Source organism: Monodelphis domestica, chromosome 1, assembly GCF_027887165.1.
Source record: "Monodelphis domestica isolate mMonDom1 chromosome 1, mMonDom1.pri, whole genome shotgun sequence".
Lineage (NCBI taxonomy): Eukaryota > Metazoa > Chordata > Mammalia > Didelphimorphia > Didelphidae > Monodelphis > Monodelphis domestica.
The window spans coordinates 120,109,592-120,122,346 of record NC_077227.1 but is presented as its reverse complement, the minus strand read 5'-3'; the positions used below and the strand labels follow the sequence as shown (position 1 = coordinate 120,122,346).

At 36.1% G+C, this 12,755-nt stretch overlaps 1 long non-coding RNA gene across 1 annotated transcript in view; it reads left to right on the top strand.

Annotated features, from left to right (window-relative positions):
* The window catches only part of LOC103106070 (uncharacterized), a 63,886-nt gene extending 52,417 nt beyond the window's left edge, over positions 1-11,469 (top strand). Inside the window, exon 3 of the long non-coding RNA XR_001626664.2 lies at positions 11,153-11,469. This is a non-coding gene — a long non-coding RNA (uncharacterized LOC103106070). The remainder of the gene's footprint in view (positions 1-11,152) is intronic.
* The last annotated feature ends 1,286 nt before the right edge of the window (positions 11,470-12,755 follow it).

Below are 12,755 nucleotides of genomic sequence, written 5' to 3'. Positions count from 1 at the left end.
TGGAGCAAGGGCTTCTGGGGATTGAAGTCTTGGATTCAAATCTATTTTTAACAAATGAAATATATTTATAACATATGGGAGCCCTGTCCTCAATATTGTTAAAAACAAGCAACCATCCCACTTATAAACTCAATTCCATATGCACAATCAGATTTACATGAGGGGAACTTTACATGAAACTTATTTATATTTATCCAAATACATAGCAAGTAGTAGTAATCAACCACTCTCTGCAGAGGGATTTTGCCAATTTAAGTATGAATTCAAGTCACAATCTCGATAGAGGTGCCCCATAAGGAAAAAACATCAAAGTTGTCCAGAAATGCCAATGGCTACCTTGGAAGATAAAAAAGTTTTAACAAGTAAAGATCTTAAAGAAAAGTCCAGACTGGATATTTTAAAGAGGATTCCCTTCCAGTTTTTTGATCTTATAAGTCTATCCAAGTGAATCTCTTCATTTGGATATCTTACCAGCCAAAAAATCATTATTTTTGACAAATCATAGTGATATTCTTCCTATCCACAATATATTAGATATATGTATAAGGACCATGATGCTGATAAATTAAAAATATCCTGAACTAGAATCTTTCTCTATACCTTGCAGAATTATTTGAATCACTTAAGGGTGATATATGTAAATGTTAAAATTAAATCTCAATAATAAAAATATTATATTTTTAGGAGATTTATTAATGATCATTAGAAACCAAGGAATAAAAAAGATACAAAATAAAGACACATGCCCATGGTTGATCAACCCATTTAAAATCCCCGTACTTAGCTTACTACCAAAACCATGCTAATATGTCATCATGCCAAAGAGAGAGGGGCAGGACCACCCACTCAATATTTATCCCCTGTCTACAGGAAGTACATAATGACAGTAAGTCAGTGGAATATCAGGAAATGTAGTTATTTTTTATGGTAACAGATTTTCAATTATACTTTCCCCCCTAAGATCCTTGGAAGACTAGCTCTCCAATGGATCTCTTAAACATAACCAACTTTTAAATTACAATACTTTGGGGATAAAAGAAAAAAGAACAAACCCATGATTGCTAGGTGCATTGACAAAAAGCCAGCTAGGGAGCAGTCTTCTTTGGCATAAAGGCATACATACAAAACAAATGTATTCAACCCTACACAGGTCAAATCACCACATTCCAAAGTTCACTCTGTATCTTCTGGTGCAGTGTGTGGTCTGTGGAGGCATCTTCATGGTGCCATCTGCAAATGGTTCACTTTCTGGATTCAGAGAGGTATCATGATTCTTAACCTAAAATTACTCTCACAAGAATTTAAACTTTACATTTTAGAATAATACTACATTCCCCCCTGAAGAAGGTGTTGAAAAACACAGTGATCACTTAGGGATGCATGGCTGAGTTATGAGGTATATGAATCAATTGACAGAAATAAAAAACATCAAAAAAATTCAAATAAAAGAGAAAAAATAACTTCTGGATGAAATAGAGACTATCAAAGTCTTATGTGTAAAATTTTTAAATAAAGGAAAATAAACCTATAACAGGTCCTTGAATCAGGGCCCAATTAAAGCAATTTATATCCCACAAGTCTGTAGGACAAAATGCAGTAATATTTCACTTACCCATTTATAGCCAAGACTATAGGAAGTTGCCATACTATAACAGAGAAAAGGGACTAGATTAAAGGAGCAAATGGGAGTCAGGATAGAGCCAAAATAATCGATGTCACATTTTATATAGAGTGTATGGTACAAGGAAGACCTGTATTTAACATATGTTAAACAGCCTTGATCTCAAGTCTCACACATGATTAAGTCCTTGAGCTCTTTGCACAGAATGTCATCAGTCCATGTAGGATTGGTTTGGACTCTTTGACCTTATTCTCAATTGGCACTATGCAAATAGCTTTATGGTTCTTTGGCACTGTGCATTGGTTCTTTTTGTACTCCCTTCTCCTGTGTAACAGGCTGGAACTAAAGAAAAAGTGCCAGGCTGAAGAGTATGTGAAACTGATCACCTTGACAGGGGAGGGGCCCCAAAGGTTTTGGAATCTGGAGGAGGAGGAGACTCTGGCGGGTAGAGGAGTTGGTCTCTCAGTCTTGAAAAGCCAAAGAGAGAAGGTGGGAAAAGACTTTCTCCTGAGGGTTACCCATTTTTCCTGCTGGTGACTAGAAATCTTTCCCCAAAATTTTCACAATTAAAAAGACTTTTGAAGAGGAAGCCTAAGAAAGACATTCTAGATCTCTGTACAACTTTACTTCAGCTCCTGTTGCCCTGAGTCTGAACTGTGGCCAATGGGCCAAACTGTGAAGATTGGATTTAGCTATTTCCTGATTGCAACAATGAAGATACTTAGTTTAACAAAATCAGGAATGTCTTGGGAACTCTAAATTACTCCACCCTACTTAGACCATAATTTAGGGGAAGACAAAGTTGTAGTCTCCTGATTGAACAATGAAGGTACTTAATTCTTACCTTATAGTGAAGCTGGAACTTTAAGTTAAGTCTATTTTAAGATCTTAATACAAAAAAGGTGGTAAGCAACTATGAAGGTTAAATTAATCACAAAAAAGTCAAGTAATTCACAAAAGGCGAATTTAACAAAGATGAGTTAAGTAACTAAAGATATAATCTAATCAAAGAAGATGAGAACTAAAAAGAATGGGCATTTAGAGGAGGAGACACAAGAGTGAAAGGTCTATATATTTGGATCACTTCCTATCTCTGGTACCTTTTGCAGCAGAGAGTTGGCTGATAGCAGCATTCTGGGCCTTTCGGCATCTTAGTGTGGCTACAAACTATTGTCCGGTTCGGTGGTGAGTTTCTGGCTGAGTTTCCCTCCTTTACTTTTCCAACATTATCCTCTTAGAATCCTATAATCTTCTTCAGAGACTTAGAGGCAGGAATTTTAAACTCCCCCTGGCACAGGCCAGGCAGGAGAAATCCTATATCCTCTTTACTCCTTCTCCTTAAATTCCTTCCTTCTATATTAATTAAATTACCATAAATTTCCAGACTGACTTGGGTATTTTATATGGGATTTCCCCTGGCAGTCAATTAAATCTAGATTTTAAGTCACAACCCTAAAATTATCTTCACAAAACCCAGGGTGAGTCAACTTGACTTTCTCTTAGGGGGCTCAAGCTGCCAGAGCTTTTTCCATTCCTCCCTGCCCATTATTCCTTTTGTATTCACTGATTGAGTTGACATTAAAAGTTATCTGTTCCCCAAGCTGAGTGTGAGTTAACAGATCAAGGGAAGACCCTTTGGTCTATAGTAGTTGGGGGGGGGGGGGACAAGAGGAACAAGAGCAAATTAGGCAGAACATCTTTAGCTAAGGAGGGAAGGCAGAAATCTTCAAACCCCTTCTCCTTTCTCTGAGTCAACCCTAAACATCAGCTGTGTCCCATATACCCCACTTTGAGAAGGGGGGGTGGTCTCCACTCTTTCCCCTTCTCTATACTGAAAGACTGAACCCCTCAGATACAAATTAACTTCCCCTTATAATACGCCTGGAATCAGACAGAATCATTAAGCAAGTCCCATAATTTTTTTAAATCATCATTGGCATCATTTGTATAGTCTAAAGTTTTGGGTATACATTAATATTATAGCAAATGTAATTTAAACATATTACTGCAAAATCAAAAAAGTTAAAGAAAATCTTAATGCTATTGACATGTGCTTCAAATACAAAAAGGAGAAAAAATTAAAACTAAAAGAGTATATTGCACATGCAAACAAAAACAATAATAAAGCTTTTAAAAATCAAAAATATATAGCTTACAATCATTGACACACTGGTTTAGCTAGGGAAAGGTAGAATACAAAGGTTTCTACCCCAAAATGAGATCCTTTTCCTTTTCAAACTTGACTATGATCCACTGTTTACAGTTTTTATAAAAAAAAATAGTACAACAGGTATGCACATTCAAGAATTATCAAAATCCCCAAAGTTATAATAGCCCTTTTAAGGACAATAGCAAACAAATTCACTATCATATTTTACATGAGTCTACTGTATGACATTTAGAGCTAATGGATACTTGTCACAGGTTTTTCAGGTGTAGTAAATCTTTCAACCCTGACTGAGATATTTTTAAACAAAGTAAAACTTATTTGGGTCTAGAACATTACTAAAAAAATCTAGATTGTTCTGGTGGAAGTAAATTAAACCAAAGATTTACAAATGAGAAATGCTCCATCTTGGGAGCAATCTAGGGGTACCATGCCCTGGGATGAACTTCCCAGATCCTTTGGCATGAGACTGTTATGTCCCATCCATTCATATTTTTATAAATTTTGGAGTTAGGGATTATAATTGTACTTCACTTCAGCTACTAAAATGGACCCTTTAGCTCTGGTTACAAATAACTCAGAGGTAGGCAAAATGATCAGTCAGAGTTGTTGAAAAAAAATTTTTTAATCATGTCTAAAGACCCCTTAAAATCTATTTGAGATATTTAGCTCATTAAATTTATCAATGGAGTACATCCATCATCTGTGTGACAACTTACAAAGCCAAAATGGAAGAAAAATCTGTTTTTATATGGGCTTATTCAATAATATTTTTTCAGTATAGTTATAGGGGAAAGGTAACAGAATATAACAGTAGTTAAAACACAGTAGATTAAACTGATTCAGTGTAACAGAATAGTATTAAGTATATATACATATGAACTTAAAACCAACCACATTAATTTGTAAACAAAACAATCAGCAAAATTCAATGAAATACAGAGACTTTTATAAAACATGGGAGTCTGAAAGGGCTTAAAATTTCACCTCCAGAATCTTTAAATTTCCTTTCTTTAACCATTCAGACACTATTTGTCAGAAGTATGATATTTCCCATAGCAAGGGAGAAGATGGGTTTGGGGAATCTCAAACTGAAAGAATCTTAGAGACTGGGCAGGCCCAAATGGCAAAGAGTTGTAGGGAGATGAATTTCTTCCCTGAATCTCAGGAAAGATAATTGAAAAGAATAGTGCATTCATGAATGGTAAAATCTGTTTGAAATAGTCAGGGTACTGCTCTTTCATAGAGTATGCCATGCTCATAATTTACTTCCTGTTTGGTAGAGTAATTTCCTTCTTTCCTTCCCCCCAAGGTAAAACGCTAGTTTCCCCAGCCACGTGGAGAGGGAGTTAGGAAGCTAATTATTTCCTAAGGAAAATACACCCTGGTTTTTACCATTGCCCTGAGAGTGGCTCCAAGTTTGTGAATTCCAAAGATACAGTGGCAGTTACCAACAGGAACGAAGTTGGGGCTGGGACCAAAGCCAGAGCAGGAGCAGGAGCAGGACTAGAGATTAGGAGGATGATCGCCAGAGGCAGCAACGAGGAACTAAAGAACATGGGCTCAAGCAGAGTCTACTGGTTAAAAATAGCCCAGCCAGTAGGGAAGGCAACCAGGCAAAAAGTAAGGAAAGAAAAAGGCAATAGCTCCAAAGAAAGGGTGGGTGGGTGAGTGGGGTGGGCAAAAAGCCTTGGCAGGAGAAACATGGCGTAAAATTTATCTAGGCTATCTTTGAAAAATTGAGTTTTTCTCATTCCTTTTGGTTGCCAAAAACTATAAAAATTGAAATTAATGTCAAATAATAAAAATATTATATTTTAGGAAATTACTAATGATCATTAGAAATCAAGGAATAAAGAGGATACAAAATAAAAACAAACAAACAAACAAACAAACATGTGCCCATAGCTGATCAACCCATTTAAAATCCCCGTGTTTAACTTACCACCAACACCAAGCTCAATGTCATCATGCCAAAGAAAGGACCGCCCAACTCAATATTTATACCCTGTCTACAGGAATTACATAATGACAGGAAGTCAGTAGGCTCTCGGGAAATGTAGTTCTTTTTTAGGGTAACAAATTTTCAATTATACATATAGTAAGAGAGGAAATCAATGATGCATTCTTTTAGTAGGTTGCTCAGCTCTTCTTTTTAAATAACTATTAACCACACAAACACACATAATACAAAGTGCACACATAGATATACACAAGCACATAACTTTTCATACATAGCACATATGCAATTTTATCTTTTGAAACTAGGTTAAGTTAATTTCTCATCATTTTTTTTTTCTAATTTGGTAGAGGTCTGAGTGTACTGACATATTTTATGAACAAATCAGGGATCTTTTCCTCCAGAAGTTATTCTTCTTATTTAGTTTGTATCATGTTTTATGGGGCAGGATATAGTCTTTGAGTTTAGTTTATCACTATAAAATAAGAACTGGAGATCTGGGTGAGTGAGCTTACACAAAGTTCTTATACAGTACAATTTTTAACTATGTCCAAACCACCTCCCTTTAGGTAACCTCTCCCACTTCTTGACACATTTTCTCTCCCTTTCAACAAGTAATTTATAGTCCCATTATTCCTTCTTCAACTTATTCCTCTAATAGTATCCTTCAGATTTGCTTCTCCCACAAAGTACTCAAGATTCCAGAGAAGTATCTCCTTCTCTCTCCATCAAGACCCTTATTCCCTGTAGGAGTAGATAAATCATTCAGAGAGGACTAGCACCTCTAATGTAAGAGCTTTCTGAGTGTTTTCCAGGGCACCTTTGGTGTCTACCTTTCCCAATTCTCATCTGTGGCTCCAAAAAACTGTAGCATGTGCAATGGCTGTACCCTGGTAAAACCATCTTGCAGTCAAACTAAATCAGGTTAAGTGGAACTGACAGGCCTCAAACCCATCAGTGAGTTAGGGGCATGTCTACCCCAAGCATGTGAAGATGAGATGAGAATAATTTGTACTAATAGCCTTGAAGGAAAATGAAACATGCACTGTAGAGTACTTAGAGTTTGGTCAGACATCATAGCTGCCAAGGTCATCCACCACATCTGGGACCATCTTGACTCCTCTTATTGTTGGACTTCTTTGACTGTGGAAGAGAAAGTGAGGCTGATGACTTTGTGCCATTCTGCCTCAATTAAATCCAATTCACATGAAAGTCAAGATATCACTCCATGATATCAATGGTCTTCTTTGAAAATGAAGGACAAACAACAATATTTCCTGTAAAAGAATATTATTGCAATAAGAAATTTCAAAAGTAAAGAATTCATAAAAGAATGGAAAGACTTATGAACTGATACAGTTTGAAATTCATAGAATTAAGATAATAATATACACAATCAGTATCATTGCGTCTCTCCCCCTGAAGCCACCTAGACCCCACTGGGATGGTAGAACAATAATAATTGCCATTAATATCCCTTCTCTTAGCCTCTCTCCAAGGAAATGATACTCATTTGCCTTGCAACTTCATTCTAAGGATCTCTGGACCTTAGTAGCTACTACACTCATCCACGTCATGCCCTCTAACTGTGGGGGTTCCCCAAGACTTTTTACTGGATTTTCTTTTCTTCTTCCCCTGTACCCATGATGGCTAACCTTTTAGAAACTGAAGGCCCAAATTGTACCCTCACACTTCATGTGAGTCACCCCCTTACCCTAGACAGGGGAGAGAGAGGAAGTGCTCCCATTGGGCTGCTGGGCAGAGGGGCTGATGATGTGAAAAAATGTCCTCGGGCACACTGGAGAGGGGAAAGGGAAAAGACCCCTCTAGCACGTACGTCATAGGTTTGCCAACATGGCCCTATACTATTTTCCTTGGTGTTCTCATAAGCTCCCATGGTTTCAATCATATTTTTGAAGATGACTCTCAGATGTATTAGTCCAGCTTTTACCTCTCATCTAACCTCTAGTCTTGCATCTTTACCTATTAGACCTCTTAAACTCAATATTTTTAAAACTCAACTTCATCTTTTCTTCCATTTTCCTCCCCCTTTATAACTTCCCTATTATTGTCAAAGTTTCCACTATCCTCCCTGTCACCCAGACTGACAAGCTAGGTATCATGCATGACTCCTCATATTCCCATGTCCAATTAATTGTCAAGTTCTATAATTTTTAACCATTATAATATCTCTCATATATAAACACCTTTCTCCTCTGACACTACAACCACCCTGATACCATCAATTATCACCTTCTGCCTGGATTATTATAGTAGTCTTTCTTTTGTCTCCCCACCTTAAGTCTTTCCCCCACATAATCTATCCTCTACTTGGCTGTCAAATTAATCTTCATAAAATGAAAATCTAACCATATTATATGGCTATCCCAATTTGATAAACTTCAGTGGCTTCTTATTATTTCTAAGATTAAATAGATAGTGTTCTGGCTTTTAAAGATGTTTATTACCTGGTTCCTTCCTGTCTTTCCAGTCTTATACCTTATTCCTCTCCATATTTTATATAATCAGTGAAACTGACTTCTTCCTGTTGTTGTTTCAGGATAGTCCATTTCCAACTCTGAGCATTATCAATCACTGTCCCATGTGTCTAGGATGCCCTCCATTTTTAGCTCTACCTCCTAGATTCCCCACTATCCTTCTGGTCTCAGAAAACATCCCACTTTCTACAAGAAGCCTTTTCTAGATCTCCTTAGTCTTAGCACCCTCCCTCTGAGATTATCTCCAATTTATGTTGTTTGTGTGTGTGTACACACACACACACACACACACACACACACACACACACACATACACACACATTTATATACATATATATTTGTTTTTGTAAAAAGTTGTTTGTTGTCTCTTTCATTATACTATAAGTTCTAGAGAACAAGAAGTGGGTTTTTCCCTCTTTCTTTGTATCCCTAGATTTTAGTACATGCCTACTACATAGTAGGCAATGAATAAATGCCATTTAACCAACAGACAATAATTAACCCCACTCACCACCATCAATGCTGATTCTACATCAGAGAGAGGCGTCTCCAAAGCCCACACCCTTTATCCTCTGTCTTGTGAAGATAATTTTAGGGTTGTGACTTAAATCTATATTTAATTGGTTGTCAAGGGAAATCTCAAATAAAATACCCAAGTCAGTTTGGAAATTTTGGGTAATTTAATTAATATAGAGGGAAGGAATTTACAGAGAAGGAGTAAAGAGGATATAGGATTTCTCCTGCCAGGGGGCGTTTAAAATTCCTGCCTCTAAGTCTCTGAAGAAGATTAGAGGCTTCTAAGAGGATAATGTTGGAAAAGTAGAGGAGGGAAACTCAGCCAGAAACTCACCACCAAACCAGACAATAACTTGTAGCCACGCTAAAATGCTGAAAGGCCCAGCATGCTGCTATCAGCCAACTCTCTGCCGCAAAAGGTACCAGAGATAGGAAGTGATCCAAATATATAGACCTTTCACTCTTGTGTCTCCTCCTCCTCTAAATTCCCATTCTTTTTAGTTCTCATCTTCTTTGATTAGATTATATCTTTAGAGTTACTTAACACTTCTTTGTTAAGTTCACCTTTTGTTAGTTACTTGACCTATTTGTGATTAATTTAACCTTTATAGTTGCTTACCACCTTTTTATATTAAGATCTTAAAATAGACTTAACTTAAAGTTCCAGCTTCACTATAAGGTAAGAATTAAGTACCTTCATTGTTCAATCAGGAGATTACAACTTTATCTTTCCCTAAATTATGGTCTAAGTAGGGTGGAGTAATTTAGAGTCCCCAAGACATTCCTGATTTTGTTAAACTAAGTATCTTCATTGTTACAATCAGGAAATAGCTAAATCCAATCTTCACAGTCTACAAGAAGTATGTAATGACAGGAAGTCATGGGCTCTTGGGATATGTAGTCCTTTTTTAGGGTAACGGTTTTCAATCATACAATACTAAGATTGGGAACTAATAGATTAATAGCTCATGTGTTTCATTTATATCCACATAATGTCAAGAGATGTAAAGGAAGACCCCTTAGATTAGAGACATCAGTGAAATGGTTTAAAATGTCATTGGAAAATGTTTAACAAAAAATGCAATAAAACATAGATAATGTTGATTTGTGGTTTTCTAAATCAATGTACAACCTGCAGGAATCCCTTTCTATTTGAGTTTTGGTGCTTCAAATACTAAATCATTTGTTGGAATTCACAGAGACTTTATTGAACGAAAAGAATGAGTCATATAGCCATATATGGATGAGTCATATGTAGAATACAAATTATAATCTGAATTGCTGAAGGGAATAAAGCATTTCCACATGTTCCAGAGCTATCTGAATATGAAAGAACTTTCTTAAAAAATCAGATAAATTACAGACCTGGGCCAGAAAGGAGCTGGACTCAGAGACTTGACAGAGGACGCTAGTACCAAAGAATCTACAAAATGTTTAAGGAACAATACAATCATAGAATATTTACAACTAGAAGGGGAATCATGGTCCAACAAAATCTAGTCCAAGAGTTCTTAAACTGAGCTCCATGAAAATTTTTGATAGTTTGATAACTGAATTATAATATAATTCATTAACTTTATTATCTTAGATATTACCTTATGCTTATAAATAATTGAGAAAGATTCTGCAGTCTTCACCAGATCACCAAAGCAATTCATGATGCAAAAAAAGGTTAAGAACCCCTTATCTGGTCTAACTCCCTCATTTTATGGATGAGAAAATTGTCTCCTGATTTCTAGACCAATTTGTGAACAAGATGGTGAAGCAAAATCAGAATAATAGGGAGGCAATGTGAATAAATAGCAGGCTACGTAACTATACCTATTCAGTGTTGGTTAATGAAGACATTTCAGTCTAGAAGAAAATATCCAGAGATAAGCAATATGGCTTCCAACCTCATCAGTTGGCTCTTCTCTCTCCAAAGTTTCCAAAAGTTTCTTAATTACCAAATATAGAAAATTACCCTTTTCTCATTCCTCGTAATTCTTAAACTCTTTGTAGCCTTTGAAAATGTCATTAATCTTTTCTCTGGATACTCTCTTCTCTCTAGGTTTTCCTGACACTTCTCTTTCTTAATTCTACTCATACCTGTCTGAATTTTCCTTCTCAATCTCCTTTACTAGACCTTCATCTGAGTCACTCTCACTAAATGTGGTTTCTTCAATTGTATATCCTGGGGCATCTTCTTTTCTTCCTCTCTACTATGTACCTTGGTGATCTCCCATCCACAGCAGGATTTGAACTTGGGAAGATTAGTCTCCCTGACTTCAGGCTAGGTATTCTATCCACTGCACCACCTAGTTGAACTGACTCCATACCATTACACTAAAATAGAGCTTTGTTGAAGTAAATTGAATTATAACCTGGTTTCTTTCTTTCTCTTCTTTCAGGATGAATATCTAAGACCCATAGACTCAGACTCATAGAATCTTGGAGACAGAAGACACTTCAGAAATATACATCCAATTCCTTCATTTGACAAATGACAACATTGAGTCCTGGAAATGTGAAGTGATTTGACAGCTACACAGAAAATTAGGTATAGTCCTCAGTTAATTATTCTTAGTGTTATGCCCAGATCCTTCATTTATTCCTAGTTCCTTTATGATTGGCAAATGTAGAGTCAATTGGGGTGTTTGTGAAAGTTAATTAAGTCAAGTCCTAAAATCCACCTTGCAGTTCATAGAATAAATGCACTAAAGGAGAATTAATCATACTATGGCTAAGTAAAAGAATAGATTATCACAACAAAGAATCACTTAAGTGTATTATCAATGTATTTATGCTGGTAAAATTAGCTAATTCAAGTGTATTCATAGACCTGAGTAAGGAAGTTGCACCTTTATCTCTTTCATGTTGCTATTTATCAAGTTCTTTATTTTTAAATGTATGTATCCATGCCATAAATTTAGCTCTTTACATTTAGCTCCAAACTTCCAATATCAGGTCTTCCCTGATGAGGCCCATCAGGCCAGTATCTTATTTTATTGTGAAATATGAACAAATTAAAAAAAATTAAAATGGAAAATTCACTGCATCACAGGATATGAGTTGGAAGAGGTCTCATGGGCCAACTAGATCATCCATGTTCCAATAAAGGAAAGTGAGATAAAAGACCAATCTACAGAAATGAGTAACAACTTTGGATGTATTTCCAGAGTATACACACATACATACAACCTAACATAGAATTTGTTATCCAAAGGTATATAATCTAATTTTAGCTCTGTTATTTGCCCAAGTATATGATCCTTGGTTAGCCCCTTAATATCACTGAATTTTACTTTGCTTATCCAGCAAATATTGCCTATATCAAGGGTTGTTGTTGGAAAATATAGTACCTTGTAATAGTTTAATTATTTCTTCAATACTTTAATGAGTTTGTAGTCTAATAGTTATTCCTTTCAATAGTACAGATTGAAACTGATCCATACCTCATCCCATATGATTCTTTTCCATATCTTCTTATAAATCTTCCAGGAAGAATCCAGCCAACAAACTGGAGATTTCTTCTAGGTCTTTTAATACTCACTGGATATCATGTAATACTCCAGCTGTCCATCTATCTTCTCTCACCATCCCTACATGACTAGTCTAATGCCTTTTCCAAGCATACATTTCTGGGTGCTAGCTTTTGCATCACACTTTTCATATGTTTTTATTGGTAAGTTACATCACATTGCCTGTACCAACCAAATATTACTCCATTATCCTTTAGTTCATATAGAGTTTTGCTTCTTCAGAAATTGTGTTCCCTGAGAGAGAAAATAATAGCTGCCTTCAGATATTTAAAGGGCTATCATGTGGGAGAAAGATTAGACTTGCTCTATTTGGAATAGAATTGGGAAGGATAGGCAAAAGTTACAATGAGCCATATTTAGTTTTGATGGCAGGAAAAATTTCTTAACAATTAGAACTATACAAAAATGCCACAGACTTTCTTTAGAAATGGTCAATTCCACACCTCCCCACCATTAGAGGTCTTCAAGCAAA